The following is a 26,044-nucleotide window of genomic DNA, read 5'->3' as shown; positions in this document are numbered from 1 at the left end:
TATCACCAGAAGTTTAACTTAAATTTGTTATTTTTCTATCATCTGGCAACAGCTAGTTTAGACAGCAGTTTTCATAGATCTTCCATCTGTAGCCACATTTACATCAAGATTAGAGATACTTTAAAATATCAACACTTTTTCACTTTTCAAATTTAGCTTGTTTTTTTAAGTGTTTAATTGTTGAAGAAATAATGGGGCCCAAATATAATATTGCAGCAAAACAAAATATAGAAAAAGCTACGTTGCATATGTAAATTAAAATCAACTAATCAAAAATATGCCATATCAAAATCGTATCTACCTTAGAACTCACAAATTAACAGATTTATCTACTAACAATTGGGCTTAATTTTGCACATTCTAATGACCAAATGTATTTGATATTTTGCTAGATATAGCTTTAAAACATCAACACTTTTTCACTTTTCAAATTTAGCTTGTTTTTTTTACTGTTTAATTGTTCAAGAAATAATGGAGCCCAAATATAATCTTGCAGCAAACCAAAATATGGAAAGCTAATTTCTTTATGTAAATTAAAATCAACTAATCAAAAATATGCCATATCAAAACACAATTTGTCTTGTATCTACCTTAGAACTCACAGATTAACAGATTAATCTCCTAACAATTGATCTTAATTTTGCACCTTCTAGTGTGCCAAATGTCTTTGATATTTTGCTAGATATACAAACATTTCTTTCAATGTTGACATTGAATATGCATTTCCAAATAAATAAAAGGTAATCAGTGTGGCTGCTAAGAGTGACTGGGCTTAGGCTCAATGAATGGAAGAAAATGTGTGAAAGATAAAAAAGAGAACAGACTGGCATCCCAAATATTTTGATGCACTAATGCCTGTTCTCACTCTTAGCATCACTAGCTGCAAGATTTGAAGAAAAAGAAAACATCAATCTGCACGTAGTCGGCAGGATTTGAACCTACGCGGGGAGACCCCAATGGATTTCTAGTCCATCGCCTTAACCACTCAGCCACAACTACCTCACTTGTGTTAAAGTGTTTATTTTAACATAATTAGGAGAAGGATTTATGTTTTGCATGGTTTGCATGGTTTAGAATGTGTAAAATTACATAAATGGCCATCTAAGATAATAAAAAAAAATTGTTTCCTTTGAGCCGGAATTGAACCAGCGACCTAAGGATTGCTGTACCAAACTCCTCTACAGTCCTCCGCTCTACCAGCTGAGCTATCGAAGGTTCCCTATAGAAATCATCTACACTATATCTGATGGAGTGGACATGTAAAACTTTTCACTATCTAAAACTTACCCAATAAAGTAATTAAACTAGACAAAAGTTATTTATATGTTTATTCCTGTTTTGCATAAGCATCACAAATAATCATGCTTAATGATTTGCTAAATATCACCAGAAGTTTAACTTAAATTTGTTATTTTTCTATCATCTGGCAACAGCTAGTTTAGACAGCAGTTTTCATAGATCTTCCATCTGTAGCCACATTTACATCAAGATTAGAGATACTTTAAAATATCAACACTTTTTCACTTTTCAAATTTAGCTTGTTTTTTTAAGTGTTTAATTGTTGAAGAAATAATGGGGCCCAAATATAATATTGCAGCAAAACAAAATATAGAAAAAGCTACGTTGCATATGTAAATTAAAATCAACTAATCAAAAATATGCCATATCAAAATCGTATCTACCTTAGAACTCACAAATTAACAGATTTATCTACTAACAATTGGGCTTAATTTTGCACATTCTAATGACCAAATGTATTTGATATTTTGCTAGATATAGCTTTAAAACATCAACACTTTTTCACTTTTCAAATTTAGCTTGTTTTTTTAACTGTTTAATTGTTCAAGAAATAATGGAGCCCAAATATAATCTTGCAGCAAACCAAAATATGGAAAGCTAATTTCTTTATGTAAATTAAAATCAACTAATCAAAAATATGCCATATCAAAACACAATTTGTCTTGTATCTACCTTAGAACTCACAGATTAACAGATTAATCTCCTAACAATTGATCTTAATTTTGCACCTTCTAGTGTGCCAAATGTCTTTGATATTTTGCTAGATATACAAACATTTCTTTCAATGTTGACATTGAATATGCATTTCCAAATAAATAAAAGGTAATCAGTGTGGCTGCTAAGAGTGACTGGGCTTAGGCTCAATGAATGGAAGAAAATGTGTGAAAGATAAAAAAGAGAACAGACTGGCATCCCAAATATTTTGATGCACTAATGCCTGTTCTCACTCTTAGCATCACTAGCTGCAAGATTTGAAGAAAAAGAAAACATCAATCTGCACGTAGTCGGCAGGATTTGAACCTACGCGGGGAGACCCCAATGGATTTCTAGTCCATCGCCTTAACCACTCGGCCACAACTACCTCACATGTGTTAAAGTGTTTATTTTAACATAATTAGGAGAAGGGTTTATGTTTTGCATGGTTTGCATGGTTTAGAATGTGTAAAATTACATAAATGGCCATCTAAGATAATAAAAAAAAATTGTTTCCTTCGAGCCGGAATTGAACCAGCGACCTAAGGATTGCTGTACCAAACTCCTCTACAGTCCTCCGCTCTACCAGCTGAGCTATCGAAGGTTCCCTATAGAAATCAACTACACTATATCTGATGGAGTGGACATGCAAAACTTTTCACTATCTAAAACTTACCCAATAAAGTAATTAAACTAGACAAAAGTTATTTATATGTTTATTCCTGTTTTGCATAAGCATCACAAATAATCATGCTTAATGATTTGCTAAATATCACCAGAAGTTTAACTTAAATTTGTTATTTTTCTATCATCTGGCAACAGCTAGTTTAGACAGCAGTTTTCATAGATCTTCCATCTGTAGCCACATTTACATCAAGATTAGAGATACTTTAAAATATCAACACTTTTTCACTTTTCAAATTTAGCTTGTTTTTTTAAGTGTTTAATTGTTGAAGAAATAATGGGGCCCAAATATAATATTGCAGCAAAACAAAATATAGAAAAAGCTACGTTGCATATGTAAATTAAAATCAACTAATCAAAAATATGCCATATCAAAATCGTATCTACCTTAGAACTCACAAATTAACAGATTTATCTACTAACAATTGGGCTTAATATTGCACATTCTAATGACCAAATGTATTTGATATTTTGCTAGATATAGCTTTAAAACATCAACACTTTTTCACTTTTCAAATTTAGCTTGTTTTTTTAACTGTTTAATTGTTCAAGAAATAATGGAGCCCAAATATAATCTTGCAGCAAACCAAAATATGGAAAGCTAATTTCTTTATGTAAATTAAAATCAACTAATCAAAAATATGCCATATCAAAACACAATTTGTCTTGTATCTACCTTAGAACTCACAGATTAACAGATTAATCTCCTAACAATTGATCTTAATTTTGCACCTTCTAGTGTGCCAAATGTCTTTGATATTTTGCTAGATATACAAACATTTCTTTCAATGTTGACATTGAATATGCATTTCCAAATAAATAAAAGGTAATCAGTGTGGCTGCTAAGAGTGACTGGGCTTAGGCTCAATGAATGGAAGAAAATGTGTGAAAGATAAAAAAGAGAACAGACTGGCATCCCAAATATTTTGATGCACTAATGCCTGTTCTCACTCTTAGCATCACTAGCTGCAAGATTTGAAGAAAAAGAAAACATTAATCTGCACGTAGTCGGCAGGTTTTGAACCTACGCGGGGAGACCCCAATGGATTTCTAGTCCATCGCCTTAACCACTCGGCCACAACTACCTCACATGTGTTAAAGTGTTTATTTTAACATAATTAGGAGAAGGGTTTATGTTTTGCATGGTTTGCATGGTTTAGAATGTGTAAAATTACATAAATGGCCATCTAAGATAATAAAAAAAAATTGTTTCCTTCGAGCCGGAATTGAACCAGCGACCTAAGGATTGCTGTACCAAACTCCTCTACAGTCCTCCGCTCTACCAGCTGAGCTATCGAAGGTTCCCTATAGAAATCATCTACACTATATCTGATGGAGTGGACATGCAAAACTTTTCACTATCTAAAACTTACCCAATAAAGTAATTAAACTAGACAAAAGTTATTTATATGTTTATTCCTGTTTTGCATAAGCATCACAAATAATCATGCTTAATGATTTGCTAAATATCACCAGAAGTTTAACTTAAATTTGTTATTTTTCTATCATCTGGCAACAGCTAGTTTAGACAGCAGTTTTCATAGATCTTCCATCTGTAGCCACATTTACATCAAGATTAGAGATACTTTAAAATATCAACACTTTTTCACTTTTCAAATTTAGCTTGTTTTTTTAAGTGTTTAATTGTTGAAGAAATAATGGGGCCCAAATATAATATTGCAGCAAAACAAAATATAGAAAAAGCTACGTTGCATATGTAAATTAAAATCAACTAATCAAAAATATGCCATATCAAAATCGTATCTACCTTAGAACTCACAAATTAACAGATTTATCTACTAACAATTGGGCTTAATTTTGCACATTCTAATGACCAAATGTATTTGATATTTTGCTAGATATAGCTTTAAAACATCAACACTTTTTCACTTTTCAAATTTAGCTTGTTTTTTTAACTGTTTAATTGTTCAAGAAATAATGGAGCCCAAATATAATCTTGCAGCAAACCAAAATATGGAAAGCTAATTTCTTTATGTAAATTAAAATCAACTAATCAAAAATATGCCATATCAAAACACAATTTGTCTTGTATCTACCTTAGAACTCACAGATTAACAGATTAATCTCCTAACAATTGATCTTAATTTTGCACCTTCTAGTGTGCCAAATGTCTTTGATATTTTGCTAGATATACAAACATTTCTTTCAATGTTGACATTGAATATGCATTTCCAAATAAATAAAAGGTAATCAGTGTGGCTGCTAAGAGTGACTGGGCTTAGGCTCAATGAATGGAAGAAAATGTGTGAAAGATAAAAAAGAGAACAGACTGGCATCCCAAATATTTTGATGCACTAATGCCTGTTCTCACTCTTAGCATCACTAGCTGCAAGATTTGAAGAAAAAGAAAACATTAATCTGCACGTAGTCGGCAGGTTTTGAACCTACGCGGGGAGACCCCAATGGATTTCTAGTCCATCGCCTTAACCACTCGGCCACAACTACCTCACATGTGTTAAAGTGTTTATTTTAACATAATTAGGAGAAGGGTTTATGTTTTGCATGGTTTGCATGGTTTAGAATGTGTAAAATTACATAAATGGCCATCTAAGATAATAAAAAAAAATTGTTTCCTTCGAGCCGGAATTGAACCAGCGACCTAAGGATTGCTGTACCAAACTCCTCTACAGTCCTCCGCTCTACCAGCTGAGCTATCGAAGGTTCCCTATAGAAATCATCTACACTATATCTGATGGAGTGGACATGCAAAACTTTTCACTATCTAAAACTTACCCAATAAAGTAATTAAACTAGACAAAAGTTATTTATATGTTTATTCCTGTTTTGCATAAGCATCACAAATAATCATGCTTAATGATTTGCTAAATATCACCAGAAGTTTAACTTAAATTTGTTATTTTTCTATCATCTGGCAACAGCTAGTTTAGACAGCAGTTTTCATAGATCTTCCATCTGTAGCCACATTTACATCAAGATTAGAGATACTTTAAAATATCAACACTTTTTCACTTTTCAAATTTAGCTTGTTTTTTTAAGTGTTTAATTGTTGAAGAAATAATGGGGCCCAAATATAATATTGCAGCAAAACAAAATATAGAAAAAGCTACGTTGCATATGTAAATTAAAATCAACTAATCAAAAATATGCCATATCAAAATCGTATCTACCTTAGAACTCACAAATTAACAGATTTATCTACTAACAATTGGGCTTAATTTTGCACATTCTAATGACCAAATGTATTTGATATTTTGCTAGATATAGCTTTAAAACATCAACACTTTTTCACTTTTCAAATTTAGCTTGTTTTTTTAACTGTTTAATTGTTCAAGAAATAATGGAGCCCAAATATAATCTTGCAGCAAACCAAAATATGGAAAGCTAATTTCTTTATGTAAATTAAAATCAACTAATCAAAAATATGCCATATCAAAACACAATTTGTCTTGTATCTACCTTAGAACTCACAGATTAACAGATTAATCTCCTAACAATTGATCTTAATTTTGCACCTTCTAGTGTGCCAAATGTCTTTGATATTTTGCTAGATATACAAACATTTCTTTCAATGTTGACATTGAATATGCATTTCCAAATAAATAAAAGGTAATCAGTGTGGCTGCTAAGAGTGACTGGGCTTAGGCTCAATGAATGGAAGAAAATGTGTGAAAGATAAAAAAGAGAACAGACTGGCATCCCAAATATTTTGATGCACTAATGCCTGTTCTCACTCTTAGCATCACTAGCTGCAAGATTTGAAGAAAAAGAAAACATTAATCTGCACGTAGTCGGCAGGTTTTGAACCTACGCGGGGAGACCCCAATGGATTTCTAGTCCATCGCCTTAACCACTCGGCCACAACTACCTCACATGTGTTAAAGTGTTTATTTTAACATAATTAAGAGAAGGGTTTATGTTTTGCATGGTTTGCATGGTTTAGAATGTGTAAAATTACATAAATGGCCATCTAAGATAATAAAAAAAAATTGTTTCCTTCGAGCTGGAATTGAACCAGCGACCTAAGGATTGCTGTACCAAACTCCTCTACAGTCCTCCGCTCTACCAGCTGAGCTATCGAAGGTTCCCTATAGAAATCATCTACACTATATCTGATGGAGTGGACATGCAAAACTTTTCACTATCTAAAACTTACCCAATAAAGTAATTAAACTAGACAAAAGTTATTTATATGTTTATTCCTGTTTTGCATAAGCATCACAAATAATCATGCTTAATGATTTGCTAAATATCACCAGAAGTTTAACTTAAATTTGTTATTTTTCTATCATCTGGCAACAGCTAGTTTAGACAGCAGTTTTCATAGATCTTCCATCTGTAGCCACATTTACATCAAGATTAGAGATACTTTAAAATATCAACACTTTTTCACTTTTCAAATTTAGCTTGTTTTTTTAAGTGTTTAATTGTTGAAGAAATAATGGGGCCCAAATATAATATTGCAGCAAAACAAAATATAGAAAAAGCTACGTTGCATATGTAAATTAAAATCAACTAATCAAAAATATGCCATATCAAAATCGTATCTACCTTAGAACTCACAAATTAACAGATTTATCTACTAACAATTGGGCTTAATTTTGCACATTCTAATGACCAAATGTATTTGATATTTTGCTAGATATAGCTTTAAAACATCAACACTTTTTCACTTTTCAAATTTAGCTTGTTTTTTTAACTGTTTAATTGTTCAAGAAATAATGGAGCCCAAATATAATCTTGCAGCAAACCAAAATATGGAAAGCTAATTTCTTTATGTAAATTAAAATCAACTAATCAAAAATATGCCATATCAAAACACAATTTGTCTTGTATCTACCTTAGAACTCACAGATTAACAGATTAATCTCCTAACAATTGATCTTAATTTTGCACCTTCTAGTGTGCCAAATGTCTTTGATATTTTGCTAGATATACAAACATTTCTTTCAATGTTGACATTGAATATGCATTTCCAAATAAATAAAAGGTAATCAGTGTGGCTGCTAAGAGTGACTGGGCTTAGGCTCAATGAATGGAAGAAAATGTGTGAAAGATAAAAAAGAGAACAGACTGGCATCCCAAATATTTTGATGCACTAATGCCTGTTCTCACTCTTAGCATCACTAGCTGCAAGATTTGAAGAAAAAGAAAACATTAATCTGCACGTAGTCGGCAGGTTTTGAACCTACGCGGGGAGACCCCAATGGATTTCTAGTCCATCGCCTTAACCACTCGGCCACAACTACCTCACATGTGTTAAAGTGTTTATTTTAACATAATTAGGAGAAGGGTTTATGTTTTGCATGGTTTGCATGGTTTAGAATGTGTAAAATTACATAAATGGCCATCTAAGATAATAAAAAAAAATTGTTTCCTTCGAGCCGGAATTGAACCAGCGACCTAAGGATTGCTGTACCAAACTCCTCTACAGTCCTCCGCTCTACCAGCTGAGCTATCGAAGGTTCCCTATAGAAATCATCTACACTATATCTGATGGAGTGGACATGCAAAACTTTTCACTATCTAAAACTTACCCAATAAAGTAATTAAACTAGACAAAAGTTATTTATATGTTTATTCCTGTTTTGCATAAGCATCACAAATAATCATGCTTAATGATTTGCTAAATATCACCAGAAGTTTAACTTAAATTTGTTATTTTTCTATCATCTGGCAACAGCTAGTTTAGACAGCAGTTTTCATAGATCTTCCATCTGTAGCCACATTTACATCAAGATTAGAGATACTTTAAAATATCAACACTTTTTCACTTTTCAAATTTAGCTTGTTTTTTTAAGTGTTTAAATGTTGAAGAAATAATGGGGCCCAAATATAATATTGCAGCAAAACAAAATATAGAAAAAGCTACGTTGCATATGTAAATTAAAATCAACTAATCAAAAATATGCCATATCAAAATCGTATCTACCTTAGAACTCACAAATTAACAGATTTATCTACTAACAATTGGGCTTAATTTTGCACATTCTAATGACCAAATGTATTTGATATTTTGCTAGATATAGCTTTAAAACATCAACACTTTTTCACTTTTCAAATTTAGCTTGTTTTTTTAACTGTTTAATTGTTCAAGAAATAATGGAGCCCAAATATAATCTTGCAGCAAACCAAAATATGGAAAGCTAATTTCTTTATGTAAATTAAAATCAACTAATCAAAAATATGCCATATCAAAACACAATTTGTCTTGTATCTACCTTAGAACTCACAGATTAACAGATTAATCTCCTAACAATTGATCTTAATTTTGCACCTTCTAGTGTGCCAAATGTCTTTGATATTTTGCTAGATATACAAACATTTCTTTCAATGTTGACATTGAATATGCATTTCCAAATAAATAAAAGGTAATCAGTGTGGCTGCTAAGAGTGACTGGGCTTAGGCTCAATGAATGGAAGAAAATGTGTGAAAGATAAAAAAGAGAACAGACTGGCATCCCAAATATTTTGATGCACTAATGCCTGTTCTCACTCTTAGCATCACTAGCTGCAAGATTTGAAGAAAAAGAAAACATTAATCTGCACGTAGTCGGCAGGTTTTGAACCTACGCGGGGAGACCCCAATGGATTTCTAGTCCATCGCCTTAACCACTCGGCCACAACTACCTCACATGTGTTAAAGTGTTTATTTTAACATAATTAGGAGAAGGGTTTATGTTTTGCATGGTTTGCATGGTTTAGAATGTGTAAAATTACATAAATGGCCATCAGAGATAATAAAAAAAAATTGTTTCCTTCGAGCCGGAATTGAACCAGCGACCTAAGGATTGCTGTACCAAACTCCTCTACAGTCCTCCGCTCTACCAGCTGAGCTATCGAAGGTTCCCTATAGAAATCATCTACACTATATCTGATGGAGTGGACATGCAAAACTTTTCACTATCTAAAACTTACCCAATAAAGTAATTAAACTAGACAAAAGTTATTTATATGTTTATTCCTGTTTTGCATAAGCATCACAAATAATCATGCTTAATGATTTGCTAAATATCACCAGAAGTTTAACTTAAATTTGTTATTTTTCTATCATCTGGCAACAGCTAGTTTAGAAAGCAGTTTTCATAGATCTTCCATCTGTAGCCACATTTACATCAAGATTAGAGATACTTTAAAATATCAACACTTTTTCACTTTTCAAATTTAGCTTGTTTTTTTAAGTGTTTAATTGTTGAAGAAATAATGGGGCCCAAATATAATATTGCAGCAAAACAAAATATAGAAAAAGCTACGTTGCATATGTAAATTAAAATCAACTAATCAAAAATATGCCATATCAAAATCGTATCTACCTTAGAACTCACAAATTAACAGATTTATCTACTAACAATTGGGCTTAATTTTGCACATTCTAATGACCAAATGTATTTGATATTTTGCTAGATTTAGCTTTAAAACATCAACACTTTTTCACTTTTCAAATTTAGCTTGTTTTTTTAACTGTTTAATTGTTCAAGAAATAATGGAGCCCAAATATAATCTTGCAGCAAACCAAAATATGGAAAGCTAATTTCTTTATGTAAATTAAAATCAACTAATCAAAAATATGCCATATCAAAACACAATTTGTCTTGTATCTACCTTAGAACTCACAGATTAACAGATTAATCTCCTAACAATTGATCTTAATTTTGCACCTTCTAGTGTGCCAAATGTCTTTGATATTTTGCTAGATATACAAACATTTCTTTCAATGTTGACATTGAATATGCAGTTCCAAATAAATAAAAGGTAATCAGTGTGGCTGCTAAGAGTGACTGGGCTTAGGCTCAATGAATGGAAGAAAATGTGTGAAAGATAAAAAAGAGAACAGACTGGCATCCCAAATATTTTGATGCACTAATGCCTGTTCTCACACTTAGCATCACTAGCTGCAAGATTTGAAGAAAAAGAAAACATTAATCTGCACGTAGTCGGCAGGTTTTGAACCTACGCGGGGAGACCCCAATGGATTTCTAGTCCATCGCCTTAACCACTCGGCCACAACTACCTCACATGTGTTAAAGTGTTTATTTGAACATAATTAGGAGAAGGGTTTATGTTTTGCATGGTTTGCATGGTTTAGAATGTGTAAAATTACATAAATGGCCATCTAAGATAATAAAAAAAAATTGTTTCCTTCAAGCCGGAATTGAACCAGCGACCTAAGGATTGCTGTACCAAACTCCTCTACAGTCCTCCGCTCTACCAGCTGAGCTATCGAAGGTTCCCTATAGAAATCATCTACACTATATCTGATGGAGTGGACATGCAAAACTTTTCACTATCTAAAACTTACCCAATAAAGTAATTAAACTAGACAAAAGTTATTTATATGTTTATTCCTGTTTTGCATAAGCATCACAAATAATCATGCTTAATGATTTGCTAAATATCACCAGAAGTTTAACTTAAATTTGTTATTTTTCTATCATCTGGCAACAGCTAGTTTAGACAGCAGTTTTCATAGATCTTCCATCTGTAGCCACATTTACATCAAGATTAGAGATACTTTAAAATATCAACACTTTTTCACTTTTCAAATTTAGCTTGTTTTTTTAAGTGTTTAATTGTTGAAGAAATAATGGGGCCCAAATATAATATTGCAGCAAAACAAAATATAGAAAAAGCTACGTTGCATATGTAAATTAAAATCAACTAATCAAAAATATGCCATATCAAAATCGTATCTACCTTAGAACTCACAAATTAACAGATTTATCTACTAACAATTGGGCTTAATTTTGCACATTCTAATGACCAAATGTATTTGATATTTTGCTAGATATAGCTTTAAAACATCAACACTTTTTCACTTTTCAAATTTAGCTTGTTTTTTTAACTGTTTAATTGTTCAAGAAATAATGGAGCCCAAATATAATCTTGCAGCAAACCAAAATATGGAAAGCTAATTTCTTTATGTAAATTAAAATCAACTAATCAAAAATATGCCATATCAAAACACAATTTGTCTTGTATCTACCTTAGAACTCACAGATTAACAGATTAATCTCCTAACAATTGATCTTAATTTTGCACCTTCTAGTGTGCCAAATGTCTTTGATATTTTGCTAGATATACAAACATTTCTTTCAATGTTGACATTGAATATGCATTTCCAAATAAATAAAAGGTAATCAGTGTGGCTGCTAAGAGTGACTGGGCTTAGGCTCAATGAATGGAAGAAAATGTGTGAAAGATAAAAAAGAGAACAGACTGGCATCCCAAATATTTTGATGCACTAATGCCTGTTCTCACTCTTAGCATCACTAGCTGCAAGATTTGAAGAAAAAGAAAACATTAATCTGCACGTAGTCGGCAGGTTTTGAACCTACGCGGGGAGACCCCAATGGATTTCTAGTCCATCGCCTTAACCACTCGGCCACAACTACCTCACATGTGTTAAAGTGTTTATTTTAACATAATTAGGAGAAGGGTTTATGTTTTGCATGGTTTGCATGGTTTAGAATGTGTAAAATTACATAAATGGCCATCTAAGATAATAAAAAAAAATTGTTTCCTTCGAGCCGGAATTGAACCAGCGACCTAAGGATTGCTGTACCAAACTCCTCTACAGTCCTCCGCTCTACCAGCTGAGCTATCGAAGGTTCCCTATAGAAATCATCTACACTATATCTGATGGAGTGGACATGCAAAACTTTTCACTATCTAAAACTTACCCAATAAAGTAATTAAACTAGACAAAAGTTATTTATATGTTTATTCCTGTTTTGCATAAGCATCACAAATAATCATGCTTAATGATTTGCTAAATATCACCAGAAGTTTAACTTAAATTTGTTATTTTTCTATCATCTGGCAACAGCTAGTTTAGACAGCAGTTTTCATAGATCTTCCATCTGTAGCCACATTTACATCAAGATTAGAGATACTTTAAAATATCAACACTTTTTCACTTTTCAAATTTAGCTTGTTTTTTTAAGTGTTTAATTGTTGAAGAAATAATGGGGCCCAAATATAATATTGCAGCAAAACAAAATATAGAAAAAGCTACGTTGCATATGTAAATTAAAATCAACTAATCAAAAATATGCCATATCAAAATCGTATCTACCTTAGAACTCACAAATTAACAGATTTATCTACTAACAATTGGGCTTAATTTTGCACATTCTAATGACCAAATGTATTTGATATTTTGCTAGATATAGCTTTAAAACATCAACACTTTTTCACTTTTCAAATTTAGCTTGTTTTTTTAACTGTTTAATTGTTCAAGAAATAATGGAGCCCAAATATAATCTTGCAGCAAACCAAAATATGGAAAGCTAATTTCTTTATGTAAATTAAAATCAACTAATCAAAAATATGCCATATCAAAACACAATTTGTCTTGTATCTACCTTAGAACTCACAGATTAACAGATTAATCTCCTAACAATTGATCTTAATTTTGCACCTTCTAGTGTGCCAAATGTCTTTGATATTTTGCTAGATATACAAACATTTCTTTCAATGTTGACATTGAATATGCATTTCCAAATAAATAAAAGGTAATCAGTGTGGCTGCTAAGAGTGACTGGGCTTAGGCTCAATGAATGGAAGAAAATGTGTGAAAGATAAAAAAGAGAACAGACTGGCATCCCAAATATTTTGATGCACTAATGCCTGTTCTCACTCTTAGCATCACTAGCTGCAAGATTTGAAGAAAAAGAAAACATTAATCTGCACGTAGTTGGCAGGTTTTGAACCTACGCGGGGAGACCCCAATGGATTTCTAGTCCATCGCCTTAACCACTCGGCCACAACTACCTCACATGTGTTAAAGTGTTTATTTTAACATAATTAGGAGAAGGGTTTATGTTTTGCATGGTTTGCATGGTTTAGAATGTGTAAAATTACATAAATGGCCATCTAAGATAATAAAAAAAAATTGTTTCCTTCAAGCCGGAATTGAACCAGCGACCTAAGGATTGCTGTACCAAACTCCTCTACAGTCCTCCGCTCTACCAGCTGAGCTATCGAAGGTTCCCTATAGAAATCATCTACACTATATCTGATGGAGTGGACATGCAAAACTTTTCACTATCTAAAACTTACCCAATAAAGTAATTAAACTAGACAAAAGTTATTTATATGTTTATTCCTGTTTTGCATAAGCATCACAAATAATCATGCTTAATGATTTGCTAAATATCACCAGAAGTTTAACTTAAATTTGTTATTTTTCTATCATCTGGCAACAGCTAGTTTAGACAGCAGTTTTCATAGATCTTCCATCTGTAGCCACATTTACATCAAGATTAGAGATACTTTAAAATATCAACACTTTTTCACTTTTCAAATTTAGCTTGTTTTTTTAAGTGTTTAATTGTTGAAGAAATAATGGGGCCCAAATATAATATTGCAGCAAAACAAAATATAGAAAAAGCTACGTTGCATATGTAAATTAAAATCAACTAATCAAAAATATGCCATATCAAAATCGTATCTACCTTAGAACTCACAAATTAACAGATTTATCTACTAACAATTGGGCTTAATTTTGCACATTCTAATGACCAAATGTATTTGATATTTTGCTAGATATAGCTTTAAAACATCAACACTTTTTCACTTTTCAAATTTAGCTTGTTTTTTTAACTGTTTAATTGTTCAAGAAATAATGGAGCCCAAATATAATCTTGCAGCAAACCAAAATATGGAAAGCTAATTTCTTTATGTAAATTAAAATCAACTAATCAAAAATATGCCATATCAAAACACAATTTGTCTTGTATCTACCTTAGAACTCACAGATTAACAGATTAATCTCCTAACAATTGATCTTAATTTTGCACCTTCTAGTGTGCCAAATGTGTTTGATATTTTGCTAGATATACAAACATTTCTTTCAATGTTGACATTGAATATGCATTTCCAAATAAATAAAAGGTAATCAGTGTGGCTGCTGAGTGACTGGGCTTAGGCTCAATGAATGGAAGAAAATGTGTGAAAGATAAAAAAGAGAACAGACTGGCATCCCAAAAATTTTGATGCACTAATGCCTGTTCTCACTCTTAGCATCACTAGCTGCAAGATTTGAAGAAAAAGAAAACATCAATCTGCACGTAGTCGGCAGGTTTTGAACCTACGCGGGGAGACCCCAATGGATTTCTAGTCCATCGCCTTAACCACTCGGCCTCAACTACCTCACATGTGTTAAAGTGTTTATTTTAACATAATTAGGAGAAGGGTTTATGTTTTGCATGGTTTGCATGGTTTAGAATGTGTAAAATTACATAAATGGCCATCTAAGATAATAAAAAAAAATTGTTTCCTTCGAGCTGGAATTGAACCAGCGACCTAAGGATTGCTGTACCAAACTCCTCTACAGTCCTCCGCTCTACCAGCTGAGCTATCGAAGGTTCCCTATAGAAATCATCTACACTATATCTGATGGAGTGGACATGCAAAACTTTTCACTATCTAAAACTTACCCAATAAAGTAATTAAACTAGACAAAAGTTATTTATATGTTTATTCCTGTTTTGCATAAGCATCACAAATAATCATGCTTAATGATTTGCTAAATATCACCAGAAGTTTAACTTAAATTTGTTATTTTTCTATCATCTGGCAACAGCTAGTTTAGACAGCAGTTTTCATAGATCTTCCATCTGTAGCCACATTTACATCAAGATTAGAGATACTTTAAAATATCAACACTTTTTCACTTTTCAAATTTAGCTTGTTTTTTTAAGTGTTTAATTGTTGAAGAAATAATGGGGCCCAAATATAATTTTGCAGCAAAACAAAATATAGAAAAAGCTACGTTGCATATGTAAATTAAAATCAACTAATCAAAAATATGCCATATCAAAATCGTATCTACCTTAGAACTCACAAATTAACAGATTTATCTACTAACAATTGGGCTTAATTTTGCACATTCTAATGACCAAATGTATTTGATATTTTGCTAGATATAGCTTTAAAACATCAACACTTTTTCACTTTTCAAATTTAGCTTGTTTTTTTAACTGTTTAATTGTTCAAGAAATAATGGAGCCCAAATATAATCTTGCAGCAAACCAAAATATGGAAAGCTAATTTCTTTATGTAAATTAAAATCAACTAATCAAAAATATGCCATATCAAAACACAATTTGTCTTGTATCTACCTTAGAACTCACAGATTAACAGATTAATCTCCTAACAATTGATCTTAATTTTGCACCTTCTAGTGTGCCAAATGTGTTTGATATTTTGCTAGATATACAAACATTTCTTTCAATGTTGACATTGAATATGCATTTCCAAATAAATAAAAGGTAATCAGTGTGGCTGCTAAGAGTGACTGGGCTTAGGCTCAATGAATGGAAGAAAATGTGTGAAAGATAAAAAAGAGAACAGACTGGCATCCCAAATATTTTGATGCACTAATGCCTGTTCTCACTCTTAGCATCACTAGCTGCAAGATTTGGTAAAATTTGAAGAAAAAGAAAACATCAATCTGCACATAGTCGGCAGGATTTGAACCTACGCGGGGAGACCCCAATGGATTTCTAGTCCATCGCCTTAACCACTCGGCCACAACTACCTCACATGTGTTAAAGTGTTTATTTTAACATAATTAGGAGAAGGGTTTATGTTTTGCATGGTTTGCATGGTTTAGAATGTGTAAAATTACATAAATGGCCATCTAAGATAATAAAAAAAAATTGTTTCCTTCGAGCCGGAATTGAACCAGCGACCTAAGGATTGCTGTACCAAACTCCTCTACAGTCCTCCGCTCTACCAGCTGAGCTATCGAAGGTTCCCTATAGAAATCATCTACACTATATCTGATGGAGTGGACATGCAAAACTTTTCACTATCTAAAACTTACCCAATAAAGTAATTAAACTAGACAAAAGTTATTTATATGTTTATTCCTGTTTTGCATAAGCATCACAAATAATCATGCTTAATGATTTGCTAAATATCACCAGAAGTTTAACTTAAATTTGTTATTTTTCTATCATCTGGCAACAGCTAGTTTAGACAGCAGTTTTCATAGATCTTCCATCTGTAGCCACATTTACATCAAGATTAGAGATACTTTAAAATATCAACACTTTTTCACTTTTCAAATTTAGCTTGTTTTTTTAAGTGTTTAATTGTTGAAGAAATAATGGGGCCCAAATATAATATTGCAGCAAAACAAAATATAGAAAAAGCTACGTTGCATATGTAAATTAAAATCAACTAATCAAAAATATGCCATATCAAAATCGTATCTACCTTAGAACTCACAAATTAACAGATTTATCTACTAACAATTGGGCTTAATTTTGCACATTCTAATGACCAAATGTATTTGATATTTTGCTAGATATAGCTTTAAAACATCAACACTTTTTCACTTTTCAAATTTAGCTTGTTTTTTTAACTGTTTAATTGTTCAAGAAATAATGGAGCCCAAATATAATCTTGCAGCAAACCAAAATATGGAAAGCTAATTTCTTTATGTAAATTAAAATCAACTAATCAAAAATATGCCATATCAAAACACAATTTGTCTTGTATCTACCTTAGAACTCACAGATTAACAGATTAATCTCCTAACAATTGATCTTAATTTTGCACCTTCTAGTGTGCCAAATGTCTTTGATATTTTGCTAGATATACAAACATTTCTTTCAATGTTGACATTGAATATGCATTTCCAAATAAATAAAAGGTAATCAGTGTGGCTGCTAAGAGTGACTGGGCTTAGGCTCAATGAATGGAAGAAAATGTGTGAAAGATAAAAAAGAGAACAGACTGGCATCCCAAATATTTTGATGCACTAATGCCTGTTCTCACTCTTAGCATCACTAGCTGCAAGATTTGAAGAAAAAGAAAACATCAATCTGCACGTAGTCGGCAGGATTTGAACCTACGCGGGGAGACCCCAATGGATTTCTAGTCCATCGCCTTAACCACTCGGCCACAACTACCTCACATGTGTTAAAGTGTTTATTTTAACATAATTAGGAGAAGGGTTTATGTTTTGCATGGTTTGCATGGTTTAGAATGTGTAAAATTACATAAATGGCCATCTAAGATAATAAAAAAAAATTGTTTCCTTCGAGCCGGAATTGAACCAGCGACCTAAGGATTGCTGTACCAAACTCCTCTACAGTCCTCCGCTCTACCAGCTGAGCTATCGAAGGTTCCCTATAGAAATCATCTACACTATATCTGATGGAGTGGACATGCAAAACTTTTCACTATCTAAAACTTACCCAATAAAGTAATTAAACTAGACAAAAGTTATTTATATGTTTATTCCTGTTTTGCATAAGCATCACAAATAATCATGCTTAATGATTTGCTAAATATCACCAGAAGTTTAACTTAAATTTGTTATTTTTCTATCATCTGGCAACAGCTAGTTTAGACAGCAGTTTTCATAGATCTTCCATCTGTAGCCACATTTACATCAAGATTAGAGATACTTTAAAATATCAACACTTTTTCACTTTTCAAATTTAGCTTGTTTTTTTAAGTGTTTAATTGTTGAAGAAATAATGGGGCCCAAATATAATATTGCAGCAAAACAAAATATAGAAAAAGCTACGTTGCATATGTAAATTAAAATCAACTAATCAAAAATATGCCATATCAAAATCGTATCTACCTTAGAACTCACAAATTAACAGATTTATCTACTAACAATTGGGCTTAATTTTGCACATTCTAATGACCAAATGTATTTGATATTTTGCTAGATATAGCTTTAAAACATCAACACTTTTTCACTTTTCAAATTTAGCTTGTTTTTTTAACTGTTTAATTGTTCAAGAAATAATGGAGCCCAAATATAATCTTGCAGCAAACCAAAATATGGAAAGCTAATTTCTTTATGTAAATTAAAATCAACTAATCAAAAATATGCCATATCAAAACACAATTTGTCTTGTATCTACCTTAGAACTCACAGATTAACAGATTAATCTCCTAACAATTGATCTTAATTTTGCACCTTCTAGTGTGCCAAATGTGTTTGATATTTTGCTAGAAATACAAACATTTCTTTCAATGTTGACATTGAATATGCATTTCCAAATAAATAAAAGGTAATCAGTGTGGCTGCTAAGAGTGACTGGGCTTAGGCTCAATGAATGGAAGAAAATGTGTGAAAGATAAAAAAGAGAACAGACTGGCATCCCAAATATTTTGATGCACTAATGCCTGTTCTCACTCTTAGCATCACTAGCTGCAAGATTTGGTAAAATTTGAAGAAAAAGAAAACATCAATCTGCACATAGTCGGCAGGATTTGAACCTACGCGGGGAGACCCCAATGGATTTCTAGTCCATCGCCTTAACCACTCGGCCACAACTACCTCACATGTGTTAAAGTGTTTATTTTAACATAATTAGGAGAAGGGTTTATGTTTTGCATGGTTTGCATGGTTTAGAATGTGTAAAATTACATAAATGGCCATCTAAGATAATAAAAAAAAATTGTTTCCTTCGAGCCGGAATTGAACCAGCGACCTAAGGATTGCTGTACCAAACTCCTCTACAGTCCTCCGCTCTACCAGCTGAGCTATCGAAGGTTCCCTATAGAAATCATCTACACTATATCTGATGGAGTGGACATGCAAAACTTTTCACTATCTAAAACTTACCCAATAAAGTAATTAAACTAGACAAAAGTTATTTATATGTTTATTCCTGTTTTGCATAAGCATCACAAATAATCATGCTTAATGATTTGCTAAATATCACCAGAAGTTTAACTTAAATTTGTTATTTTTCTATCATCTGGCAACAGCTAGTTTAGACAGCAGTTTTCATAGATCTTCCATCTGTAGCCACATTTACATCAAGATTAGAGATACTTTAAAATATCAACACTTTTTCACTTTTCAAATTTAGCTTGTTTTTTTAAGTGTTTAATTGTTGAAGAAATAATGGGGCCCAAATATAATATTGCAGCAAAACAAAATATAGAAAAAGCTACGTTGCATATGTAAATTAAAATCAACTAATCAAAAATATGCCATATCAAAATCGTATCTACCTTAGAACTCACAAATTAACAGATTTATCTACTAACAATTGGGCTTAATTTTGCACATTCTAATGACCAAATGTATTTGATATTTTGCTAGATATAGCTTTAAAACATCAACACTTTTTCACTTTTCAAATTTAGCTTGTTTTTTTAACTGTTTAATTGTTCAAGAAATAATGGAGCCCAAATATAATCTTGCAGCAAACCAAAATATGGAAAGCTAATTTCTTTATGTAAATTAAAATCAACTAATCAAAAATATGCCATATCAAAACACAATTTGTCTTGTATCTACCTTAGAACTCACAGATTAACAGATTAATCTCCTAACAATTGATCTTAATTTTGCACCTTCTAGTGTGCCAAATGTGTTTGATATTTTGCTAGAAATACAAACATTTCTTTCAATGTTGACATTGAATATGCATTTCCAAATAAATAAAAGGTAATCAGTGTGGCTGCTAAGAGTGACTGGGCTTAGGCTCAATGAATGGAAGAAAATGTGTGAAAGATAAAAAAGAGAACAGACTGGCATCCCAAATATTTTGATGCACTAATGCCTGTTCTCACTCTTAGCATCACTAGCTGCAAGATTTGGTAAAATTTGAAGAAAAAGAAAACATCAATCTGCACATAGTCGGCAGGATTTGAACCTACGCGGGGAGACCCCAATGGATTTCTAGTCCATCGCCTTAACCACTCGGCCACAACTACCTCACATGTGTTAAAGTGTTTATTTTAACATAATTAGGAGAAGGGTTTATGTTTTGCATGGTTTGCATGGTTTAGAATGTGTAAAATTACATAAATGGCCATCTAAGATAATAAAAAAAAATTGTTTCCTTCGAGCCGGAATTGAACCAGCGACCTAAGGATTGCTGTACCAAACTCCTCTACAGTCCTCCGCTCTACCAGCTGAGCTATCGAAGGTTCCCTATAGAAATCATCTACACTATATCTGATGGAGTGGACATGCAAAACTTTTCACTATCTAAAACTTACCCAATAAAGTAATTAAACTAGACAAAAGTTATTTATATGTTTATTCCTGTTTTGCATAAGCATCACAAATAATCATGCTTAATGATTTGCTAAATATCACCAGAAGTTTAACTTAAATTTGTTATTTTTCTATCATCTGGCAACAGCTAGTTTAGACAGCAGTTTTCATAGATCTTCCATCTGTAGCCACATTTACATCAAGATTAGAGATACTTTAAAATATCAACACTTTTTCACTTTTCAAATTTAGCTTGTTTTTTTAAGTGTTTAATTGTTGAAGAAATAATGGGGCCCAAATATAATATTGCAGCAAAACAAAATATAGAAAAAGCTACGTTGCATATGTAAATTAAAATCAACTAATCAAAAATATGCCATATCAAAATCGTATCTACCTTAGAACTCACAAATTAACAGATTTATCTACTAACAATTGGGCTTAATTTTGCACATTCTAATGACCAAATGTATTTGATATTTTGCTAGATATAGCTTTAAAACATCAACACTTTTTCACTTTTCAAATTTAGCTTGTTTTTTTAACTGTTTAATTGTTCAAGAAATAATGGAGCCCAAATATAATCTTGCAGCAAACCAAAATATGGAAAGCTAATTTCTTTATGTAAATTAAAATCAACTAATCAAAAATATGCCATATCAAAACACAATTTGTCTTGTATCTACCTTAGAACTCACAGATTAACAGATTAATCTCCTAACAATTGATCTTAATTTTGCACCTTCTAGTGTGCCAAATGTGTTTGATATTTTGCTAGAAATACAAACATTTCTTTCAATGTTGACATTGAATATGCATTTCCAAATAAATAAAAGGTAATCAGTGTGGCTGCTAAGAGTGACTGGGCTTAGGCTCAATGAATGGAAGAAAATGTGTGAAAGATAAAAAAGAGAACAGACTGGCATCCCAAATATTTTGATGCACTAATGCCTGTTCTCACTCTTAGCATCACTAGCTGCAAGATTTGGTAAAATTTGAAGAAAAAGAAAACATCAATCTGCACATAGTCGGCAGGATTTGAACCTACGCGGGGAGACCCCAATGGATTTCTAGTCCATCGCCTTAACCACTCGGCCACAACTACCTCACATGTGTTAAAGTGTTTATTTTAACATAATTAGGAGAAGGGTTTATGTTTTGCATGGTTTGCATGGTTTAGAATGTGTAAAATTACATAAATGGCCATCTAAGATAATAAAAAAAAATTGTTTCCTTCGAGCCGGAATTGAACCAGCGACCTAAGGATTGCTGTACCAAACTCCTCTACAGTCCTCCGCTCTACCAGCTGAGCTATCGAAGGTTCCCTATAGAAATCATCTACACTATATCTGATGGAGTGGACATGCAAAACTTTTCACTATCTAAAACTTACCCAATAAAGTAATTAAACTAGACAAAAGTTATTTATATGTTTATTCCTGTTTTGCATAAGCATCACAAATAATCATGCTTAATGATTTGCTAAATATCACCAGAAGTTTAACTTAAATTTGTTATTTTTCTATCATCTGGCAACAGCTAGTTTAGACAGCAGTTTTCATAGATCTTCCATCTGTAGCCACATTTACATCAAGATTAGAGATACTTTAAAATATCAACACTTTTTCACTTTTCAAATTTAGCTTGTTTTTTTAAGTGTTTAATTGTTGAAGAAATAATGGGGCCCAAATATAATATTGCAGCAAAACAAAATATAGAAAAAGCTACGTTGCATATGTAAATTAAAATCAACTAATCAAAAATATGCCATATCAAAATCGTATCTACCTTAGAACTCACAAATTAACAGATTTATCTACTAACAATTGGGCTTAATTTTGCACATTCTAATGACCAAATGTATTTGATATTTTGCTAGATATACCTTTAAAACATCAACACTTTTTCACTTTTCAAATTTAGCTTGTTTTTTTAACTGTTTAATTGTTCAAGAAATAATGGAGCCCAAATATAATCTTGCAGCAAACCAAAATATGGAAAGCTAATTTCTTTATGTAAATTAAAATCAACTAATCAAAAATATGCCATATCAAAACACAATTTGTCTTGTATCTACCTTAGAACTCACAGATTAACAGATTAATCTCCTAACAATTGATCTTAATTTTGCACCTTCTAGTGTGCCAAATGTGTTTGATATTTTGCTAGAAATACAAACATTTCTTTCAATGTTGACATTGAATATGCATTTCCAAATAAATAAAAGGTAATCAGTGTGGCTGCTAAGAGTGACTGGGCTTAGGCTCAATGAATGGAAGAAAATGTGTGAAAGATAAAAAAGAGAACAGACTGGCATCCCAAATATTTTGATGCACTAATGCCTGTTCTCACTCTTAGCATCACTAGCTGCAAGATTTGGTAAAATTTGAAGAAAAAGAAAACATCAATCTGCACGTAGTCGGCAGGATTTGAACCTACGCGGGGAGACCCCCATGGATTTCTAGTCCATCGCCTTAACCACTCGGCCACAACTACCTCACATGTGTTAAAGTGTTTATTTTAACATAATTAGGAGAAGGGTTTATGTTTTGCATGGTTTGCATGGTTTAGAATGTGTAAAATTACATAAATGGCCATCTAAGATAATAAAAAAAAATTGTTTCCTTCGAGCCGGAATTGAACCAGCGACCTAAGGATTGCTGTACCAAACTCCTCTACAGTCCTCCGCTCTACCAGCTGAGCTATCGAAGGTTCCCTATAGAAATCATCTACACTATATCTGATGGAGTGGACATGCAAAACTTTTCACTATCTAAAACTTACCCAATAAAGTAATTAAACTAGACAAAAGTTATTTATATGTTTATTCCTGTTTTGCATAAGCATCACAAATAATCATGCTTAATGATTTGCTAAATATCACCAGAAGTTTAACTTAAATTTGTTATTTTTCTATCATCTGGCAACAGCTAGTTTAGACAGCAGTTTTCATAGATCTTCCATCTGTAGCCACATTTACATCAAGATTAGAGATACTTTAAAATATCAACACTTTTTCACTTTTCAAATTTAGCTTGTTTTTTTAAGTGTTTAATTGTTGAAGAAATAATGGGGCCCAAATATAATATTGCAGCAAAACAAAATATAGAAAAAGCTACGTTGCATATGTAAATTAAAATCAACTAATCAAAAATATGCCATATCAAAATCGTATCTACCTTAGAACTCACAAATTAACAGATTTATCTACTAACAATTGGGCTTAATTTTGCACATTCTAATGACCAAATGTATTTGATATTTTGCTAGATATAGCTTTAAAACATCAACACTTTTTCACTTTTCAAATTTAGCTTGTTTTTTTAACTGTTTAATTGTTCAAGAAATAATGGAGCCCAAATATAATCTTGCAGCAAACCAAAATATGGAAAGCTAAATTCTTTATGTAAATTAAAATCAACTAATCAAAAATATGCCATATCAAAACACAATTTGTCTTGTATCTACCTTAGAACTCACAGATTAACAGATTAATCTCCTAACAATTGATCTTAATTTTGCACCTTCTAGTGTGCCAAATGTCTTTGATATTTTGCTAGATATACAAACATTTCTTTCAATGTTGACATTGAATATGCATTTCCAAATAAATAAAAGGTAATCAGTGTGGCTGCTAAGAGTGACCGGGCTTAGGCTCAATGAATGGAAGAAAATGTGTGAAAGATAAAAAAGAGAACAGACTGGCATCCCAAATATTTTGATGCACTAATGCCTGTTCTCACTCTTAGCATCACTAGCTGCAAGATTTGGTAAAATTTGAAGAAAAAGAAAACATCAATCTGCACGTAGTCGGCAGGATTTGAACCTACGCGGGGAGACCCCCATGGATTTCTAGTCCATCGCCTTAACCACTCGGCCACAACTACCTCACATGTGTTAAAGTGTTTATTTTAACATAATTAGGAGAAGGGTTTATGTTTTGCATGGTTTGCATGGTTTAGAATGTGTAAAATTACATAAATGGCCATCTAAGATAATAAAAAAAAATTGTTTCCTTCGAGCCGGAATTGAACCAGCGACCTAAGGATTGCTGTACCAAACTCCTCTACAGTCCTCCGCTCTACCAGATGAGCTATCGAAGGTTCCCTATAGAAATCATCTACACTATATCTGATGGAGTGGACATGTAAAACTTTTCACTATCTAAAACTTACCCAATAAAGTAATTAAACTAGACAAAAGTTATTTATATGTTTATTCCTGTTTTGCATAAGCATCACAAATAATCATGCTTAATGATTTGCTAAATATCACCAGAAGTTTAACTTAAATTTGTTATTTTTCTATCATCTGGCAACAGCTAGTTTAGACAGCAGTTTTCATAGATCTTCCATCTGTAGCCACATTTACATCAAGATTAGAGATACTTTAAAATATCAACACTTTTTCACTTTTCAAATTTAGCTTGTTTTTTTAAGTGTTTAATTGTTGAAGAAATAATGGGGCCCAAATATAATATTGCAGCAAAACAAAATATAGAAAAAGCTACGTTGCATATGTAAATTAAAATCAACTAATCAAAAATATGCCATATCAAAATCGTATCTACCTTAGAACTCACAAATTAACAGATTTATCTACTAACAATTGGGCTTAATTTTGCACATTCTAATGACCAAATGTATTTGATATTTTGCTAGATATAGCTTTAAAACATCAACACTTTTTCACTTTTCAAATTTAGCTTGTTTTTTTAACTGTTTAATTGTTCAAGAAATAATGGAGCCCAAATATAATCTTGCAGCAAACCAAAATATGGAAAGCTAATTTCTTTATGTAAATTAAAATCAACTAATCAAAAATATGCCATATCAAAACACAATTTGTCTTGTATCTACCTTAGAACTCACAGATTAACAGATTAATCTCCTAACAATTGATCTTAATTTTGCACCTTCTAGTGTGCCAAATGTCTTTGATATTTTGCTAGATATACAAACATTTCTTTCAATGTTGACATTGAATATGCAGTTCCAAATAAATAAAAGGTAATCAGTGTGGCTGCTAAGAGTGACTGGGCTTAGGCTCAATGAATGGAAGAAAATGTGTGAAAGATAAAAAAGAGAACAGACTGGCATCCCAAATATCTTGATGCACTAATGCCTGTTCTCACTCTTAGCATCACTAGCTGCAAGATTTGGTAAAATTTGAAGAAAAAGAAAACATCAATCTGCACGTAGTCGGCAGGATTTGAACCTACGCGGGGAGACCCCAATGGATTTCTAGTCCATCGCCTTAACCACTCGGCCACAACTACCTCACATGTGTTAAAGTGTTTATTTTAACATAATTAGGAGAAGGGTTTATGTTTTGCATGGTTTGCATGGTTTAGAATGTGTAAAATTACATAAATGGCCATCTAAGATAATAAAAAAA

The 26,044-nt window shown here is 32.2% G+C and overlaps 37 non-coding genes across 37 annotated transcripts; all 37 read right to left on the bottom strand.

Annotated features, from left to right (window-relative positions):
* Nucleotides 1-917: 917 nt before the first annotated feature.
* On the bottom strand, nt 918-999 carry TRNAS-AGA (transfer RNA serine (anticodon AGA)). Its single transcript has one exon. It is a non-coding gene; the product is annotated as a tRNA-Ser (tRNA).
* A 126-nt stretch (nt 1,000-1,125) lies between these two features.
* Nucleotides 1,126-1,215, bottom strand: TRNAY-GUA (transfer RNA tyrosine (anticodon GUA)). Its single transcript is given in 2 exon segments — nt 1,126-1,161; nt 1,179-1,215. It is a non-coding gene; the product is annotated as a tRNA-Tyr (tRNA).
* Nucleotides 1,216-2,298: 1,083 nt separating this feature from the next.
* On the bottom strand, nt 2,299-2,380 carry TRNAS-AGA (transfer RNA serine (anticodon AGA)). Its single transcript has one exon. It is a non-coding gene; the product is annotated as a tRNA-Ser (tRNA).
* A 126-nt stretch (nt 2,381-2,506) lies between these two features.
* Nucleotides 2,507-2,596, bottom strand: TRNAY-GUA (transfer RNA tyrosine (anticodon GUA)). Its single transcript is given in 2 exon segments — nt 2,507-2,542; nt 2,560-2,596. It is a non-coding gene; the product is annotated as a tRNA-Tyr (tRNA).
* Nucleotides 2,597-3,679: 1,083 nt separating this feature from the next.
* On the bottom strand, nt 3,680-3,761 carry TRNAS-AGA (transfer RNA serine (anticodon AGA)). The gene has a single exon. It is a non-coding gene; the product is annotated as a tRNA-Ser (tRNA).
* A 126-nt stretch (nt 3,762-3,887) lies between these two features.
* On the bottom strand, nt 3,888-3,977 carry TRNAY-GUA (transfer RNA tyrosine (anticodon GUA)). Its single transcript is given in 2 exon segments — nt 3,888-3,923; nt 3,941-3,977. It is a non-coding gene; the product is annotated as a tRNA-Tyr (tRNA).
* Nucleotides 3,978-5,060: 1,083 nt separating this feature from the next.
* TRNAS-AGA (transfer RNA serine (anticodon AGA)) lies at nt 5,061-5,142 on the bottom strand. Its single transcript has one exon. It is a non-coding gene; the product is annotated as a tRNA-Ser (tRNA).
* Nucleotides 5,143-5,268: 126 nt separating this feature from the next.
* Nucleotides 5,269-5,358, bottom strand: TRNAY-GUA (transfer RNA tyrosine (anticodon GUA)). The gene is given in 2 exon segments: nt 5,269-5,304; nt 5,322-5,358. It is a non-coding gene; the product is annotated as a tRNA-Tyr (tRNA).
* A 1,083-nt stretch (nt 5,359-6,441) lies between these two features.
* On the bottom strand, nt 6,442-6,523 carry TRNAS-AGA (transfer RNA serine (anticodon AGA)). The gene has a single exon. It is a non-coding gene; the product is annotated as a tRNA-Ser (tRNA).
* A 126-nt stretch (nt 6,524-6,649) lies between these two features.
* Nucleotides 6,650-6,739, bottom strand: TRNAY-GUA (transfer RNA tyrosine (anticodon GUA)). The gene is given in 2 exon segments: nt 6,650-6,685; nt 6,703-6,739. It is a non-coding gene; the product is annotated as a tRNA-Tyr (tRNA).
* A 1,083-nt stretch (nt 6,740-7,822) lies between these two features.
* Nucleotides 7,823-7,904, bottom strand: TRNAS-AGA (transfer RNA serine (anticodon AGA)). Its single transcript has one exon. It is a non-coding gene; the product is annotated as a tRNA-Ser (tRNA).
* Nucleotides 7,905-8,030: 126 nt separating this feature from the next.
* TRNAY-GUA (transfer RNA tyrosine (anticodon GUA)) lies at nt 8,031-8,120 on the bottom strand. Its single transcript is given in 2 exon segments — nt 8,031-8,066; nt 8,084-8,120. It is a non-coding gene; the product is annotated as a tRNA-Tyr (tRNA).
* A 1,083-nt stretch (nt 8,121-9,203) lies between these two features.
* Nucleotides 9,204-9,285, bottom strand: TRNAS-AGA (transfer RNA serine (anticodon AGA)). The gene has a single exon. It is a non-coding gene; the product is annotated as a tRNA-Ser (tRNA).
* A 126-nt stretch (nt 9,286-9,411) lies between these two features.
* TRNAY-GUA (transfer RNA tyrosine (anticodon GUA)) lies at nt 9,412-9,501 on the bottom strand. Its single transcript is given in 2 exon segments — nt 9,412-9,447; nt 9,465-9,501. It is a non-coding gene; the product is annotated as a tRNA-Tyr (tRNA).
* A 1,083-nt stretch (nt 9,502-10,584) lies between these two features.
* On the bottom strand, nt 10,585-10,666 carry TRNAS-AGA (transfer RNA serine (anticodon AGA)). The gene has a single exon. It is a non-coding gene; the product is annotated as a tRNA-Ser (tRNA).
* Nucleotides 10,667-10,792: 126 nt separating this feature from the next.
* Nucleotides 10,793-10,882, bottom strand: TRNAY-GUA (transfer RNA tyrosine (anticodon GUA)). Its single transcript is given in 2 exon segments — nt 10,793-10,828; nt 10,846-10,882. It is a non-coding gene; the product is annotated as a tRNA-Tyr (tRNA).
* Nucleotides 10,883-11,965: 1,083 nt separating this feature from the next.
* Nucleotides 11,966-12,047, bottom strand: TRNAS-AGA (transfer RNA serine (anticodon AGA)). The gene has a single exon. It is a non-coding gene; the product is annotated as a tRNA-Ser (tRNA).
* A 126-nt stretch (nt 12,048-12,173) lies between these two features.
* Nucleotides 12,174-12,263, bottom strand: TRNAY-GUA (transfer RNA tyrosine (anticodon GUA)). The gene is given in 2 exon segments: nt 12,174-12,209; nt 12,227-12,263. It is a non-coding gene; the product is annotated as a tRNA-Tyr (tRNA).
* A 1,083-nt stretch (nt 12,264-13,346) lies between these two features.
* Nucleotides 13,347-13,428, bottom strand: TRNAS-AGA (transfer RNA serine (anticodon AGA)). The gene has a single exon. It is a non-coding gene; the product is annotated as a tRNA-Ser (tRNA).
* A 126-nt stretch (nt 13,429-13,554) lies between these two features.
* On the bottom strand, nt 13,555-13,644 carry TRNAY-GUA (transfer RNA tyrosine (anticodon GUA)). The gene is given in 2 exon segments: nt 13,555-13,590; nt 13,608-13,644. It is a non-coding gene; the product is annotated as a tRNA-Tyr (tRNA).
* A 1,081-nt stretch (nt 13,645-14,725) lies between these two features.
* Nucleotides 14,726-14,807, bottom strand: TRNAS-AGA (transfer RNA serine (anticodon AGA)). The gene has a single exon. It is a non-coding gene; the product is annotated as a tRNA-Ser (tRNA).
* Nucleotides 14,808-14,933: 126 nt separating this feature from the next.
* TRNAY-GUA (transfer RNA tyrosine (anticodon GUA)) lies at nt 14,934-15,023 on the bottom strand. The gene is given in 2 exon segments: nt 14,934-14,969; nt 14,987-15,023. It is a non-coding gene; the product is annotated as a tRNA-Tyr (tRNA).
* Nucleotides 15,024-16,116: 1,093 nt separating this feature from the next.
* On the bottom strand, nt 16,117-16,198 carry TRNAS-AGA (transfer RNA serine (anticodon AGA)). The gene has a single exon. It is a non-coding gene; the product is annotated as a tRNA-Ser (tRNA).
* Nucleotides 16,199-16,324: 126 nt separating this feature from the next.
* Nucleotides 16,325-16,414, bottom strand: TRNAY-GUA (transfer RNA tyrosine (anticodon GUA)). The gene is given in 2 exon segments: nt 16,325-16,360; nt 16,378-16,414. It is a non-coding gene; the product is annotated as a tRNA-Tyr (tRNA).
* A 1,083-nt stretch (nt 16,415-17,497) lies between these two features.
* Nucleotides 17,498-17,579, bottom strand: TRNAS-AGA (transfer RNA serine (anticodon AGA)). Its single transcript has one exon. It is a non-coding gene; the product is annotated as a tRNA-Ser (tRNA).
* Nucleotides 17,580-17,705: 126 nt separating this feature from the next.
* On the bottom strand, nt 17,706-17,795 carry TRNAY-GUA (transfer RNA tyrosine (anticodon GUA)). Its single transcript is given in 2 exon segments — nt 17,706-17,741; nt 17,759-17,795. It is a non-coding gene; the product is annotated as a tRNA-Tyr (tRNA).
* Nucleotides 17,796-18,888: 1,093 nt separating this feature from the next.
* TRNAS-AGA (transfer RNA serine (anticodon AGA)) lies at nt 18,889-18,970 on the bottom strand. The gene has a single exon. It is a non-coding gene; the product is annotated as a tRNA-Ser (tRNA).
* A 126-nt stretch (nt 18,971-19,096) lies between these two features.
* On the bottom strand, nt 19,097-19,186 carry TRNAY-GUA (transfer RNA tyrosine (anticodon GUA)). Its single transcript is given in 2 exon segments — nt 19,097-19,132; nt 19,150-19,186. It is a non-coding gene; the product is annotated as a tRNA-Tyr (tRNA).
* Nucleotides 19,187-20,279: 1,093 nt separating this feature from the next.
* On the bottom strand, nt 20,280-20,361 carry TRNAS-AGA (transfer RNA serine (anticodon AGA)). Its single transcript has one exon. It is a non-coding gene; the product is annotated as a tRNA-Ser (tRNA).
* Nucleotides 20,362-20,487: 126 nt separating this feature from the next.
* Nucleotides 20,488-20,577, bottom strand: TRNAY-GUA (transfer RNA tyrosine (anticodon GUA)). Its single transcript is given in 2 exon segments — nt 20,488-20,523; nt 20,541-20,577. It is a non-coding gene; the product is annotated as a tRNA-Tyr (tRNA).
* Nucleotides 20,578-21,670: 1,093 nt separating this feature from the next.
* Nucleotides 21,671-21,752, bottom strand: TRNAS-AGA (transfer RNA serine (anticodon AGA)). Its single transcript has one exon. It is a non-coding gene; the product is annotated as a tRNA-Ser (tRNA).
* Nucleotides 21,753-21,878: 126 nt separating this feature from the next.
* Nucleotides 21,879-21,968, bottom strand: TRNAY-GUA (transfer RNA tyrosine (anticodon GUA)). The gene is given in 2 exon segments: nt 21,879-21,914; nt 21,932-21,968. It is a non-coding gene; the product is annotated as a tRNA-Tyr (tRNA).
* A 1,093-nt stretch (nt 21,969-23,061) lies between these two features.
* Nucleotides 23,062-23,143, bottom strand: TRNAS-AGA (transfer RNA serine (anticodon AGA)). Its single transcript has one exon. It is a non-coding gene; the product is annotated as a tRNA-Ser (tRNA).
* A 126-nt stretch (nt 23,144-23,269) lies between these two features.
* TRNAY-GUA (transfer RNA tyrosine (anticodon GUA)) lies at nt 23,270-23,359 on the bottom strand. Its single transcript is given in 2 exon segments — nt 23,270-23,305; nt 23,323-23,359. It is a non-coding gene; the product is annotated as a tRNA-Tyr (tRNA).
* Nucleotides 23,360-24,452: 1,093 nt separating this feature from the next.
* TRNAS-AGA (transfer RNA serine (anticodon AGA)) lies at nt 24,453-24,534 on the bottom strand. Its single transcript has one exon. It is a non-coding gene; the product is annotated as a tRNA-Ser (tRNA).
* Nucleotides 24,535-24,660: 126 nt separating this feature from the next.
* TRNAY-GUA (transfer RNA tyrosine (anticodon GUA)) lies at nt 24,661-24,750 on the bottom strand. Its single transcript is given in 2 exon segments — nt 24,661-24,696; nt 24,714-24,750. It is a non-coding gene; the product is annotated as a tRNA-Tyr (tRNA).
* A 1,093-nt stretch (nt 24,751-25,843) lies between these two features.
* TRNAS-AGA (transfer RNA serine (anticodon AGA)) lies at nt 25,844-25,925 on the bottom strand. The gene has a single exon. It is a non-coding gene; the product is annotated as a tRNA-Ser (tRNA).
* Between the last annotated feature and the right edge of the window lie 119 nt (nt 25,926-26,044).

This window comes from Taudactylus pleione, unplaced genomic scaffold (genome assembly GCF_031769625.1).
Source record: "Taudactylus pleione unplaced genomic scaffold, aTauple2 ptg000050l, whole genome shotgun sequence".
NCBI classification, from domain to species: Eukaryota; Metazoa; Chordata; class Amphibia; order Anura; family Myobatrachidae; genus Taudactylus; species Taudactylus pleione.
This window is presented reverse-complemented; position numbering and strand designations above follow the sequence as displayed.